A 1672-nucleotide genomic window follows, 5' to 3' on the forward strand; every position below is an offset into this window, starting at 1 on the left:
ATCTTAAAGTGTTGTTTATTTTCTTTTATTTGAACTGATCTTGCAGTTATGCTTCAGTGAACTGAGGCTCTGTCCTTTTTTCCTGAGTGTAAATCCAAGGTCTCATTTCTCAAATGCATCTTAACAACTGATTTGTGTAATTGATTTGTCTGTTTCTGTTTCTGCCAAATATATCTATCTCTCCTGGCTGAAATGCCACTCTACTGACGGTGTATTTTTAATTTCTGTGTTTTATTTTTTCATTTATGGGGTTTAAGATGTTTGCCACATGCTTCTTGGCCTAATGCAGAAATGATGACAGAATGACATTCACAATAGATGAGATACATATTTATGATACTTCACTTTATTCATAGTTAATATGGCCTAAAGAGTAACATCTGCCTTGGGCGGAGGGTATATGCATCAAAGTTCTTAGACTTGTATGCATTTGTAATGTATGACATGGCTGTAACGCATTCAGTTACAGCCCACAACATACAGTTCAATTCGTTCCAATTTACCATGCAATTTTCCCCTGTAGGTACAAGGGAGGATGTGAAGTTCAAAAACAACACTGTTTTATAAAGATATGCTGTGATTTATTTCAAATTTGTCACATACAATTTACCAACATTGAAGGAGGGATAGCACAGTGAGGACAGGCTAACTACATAGCGCCTAAATAATTATCTGATACATTTGTGTATCACTTTCGAAGTAAAAGTATCAGATAATGTTAAAACAACAATAGCATTAATATTCTAATGACATGTAAACAGCAAACAGCATTGTTAGTTTCTCTGTGAGTTTGCATCACTGCTGCTCAAACAAACAAGACATGCATGCAAATGATCTGGAGAGAAAAGGTGTGAGGTTAGACTGAATGTAGCCAGTCAGAAACATGATGCACCAGCTGCTCAGACTGTTGACATTTCACATCGAAATTGATGGGACAAGACGTGAAAGTGGCTGAGCTGACAAAGACTTAATGCTTCCCGTTAAGGAAGAAACATTTTGACAATCTAATAAATTCGCATAATAAAAAAGGAAGCTGGTCTGTTCCAAGCCGAAAGATCTTTTGAAGCATTTTGCTCAACAGTACATAAAAGCATTACTCCCATTCTGTACAGCATGCAAAGATCTGCAAAAAAGGCCAAAAGGGAAATCAAATATGTACCCAGATGAAAGAGCAGAGCCAAATACTCAGATGTGACAAGACTGCTAGTTTTTCCGTTACACTCAACAAGACAGCGCACAAGGTAATCAATAAGGATGGTAACAATGTGGCTGCCAGATCATGACTTGGAGCTGTGTACACTAGCAACACTACGTTGGTCAAGAAATACTGACCCTGCTCCACAATCAACCAACAAAAAAAAAGATTGAGGAGCAACAACACAAACATTCGCTGTAGTAGGACACATGCAGAAAATATAGGGGGGAAAAAACCTTTAAGAGCAATGGCCAGGCATGGGAATATTGTTAAACTTTGTTTTGGAGTTTAATCCCAAGGAAAGGGGCCATGGCATATACTAATGATGTCATTAGCAGAGGACAATACCATGCCCAGTAATAGTGATTGGTCAATTTGGTCAGTGAAGTTTCCATTCCAGAGTGAAGGATTTAACTTGTGTCAGTTACAGCTAATACCAAGCACAATGGTCGACAGCACAGTACACAGCACTGGAAG

The sequence above is a fragment of the Chelmon rostratus genome, chromosome 4 (assembly GCF_017976325.1).
Source record: "Chelmon rostratus isolate fCheRos1 chromosome 4, fCheRos1.pri, whole genome shotgun sequence".
NCBI classification, from domain to species: domain Eukaryota; kingdom Metazoa; phylum Chordata; class Actinopteri; order Chaetodontiformes; family Chaetodontidae; genus Chelmon; species Chelmon rostratus.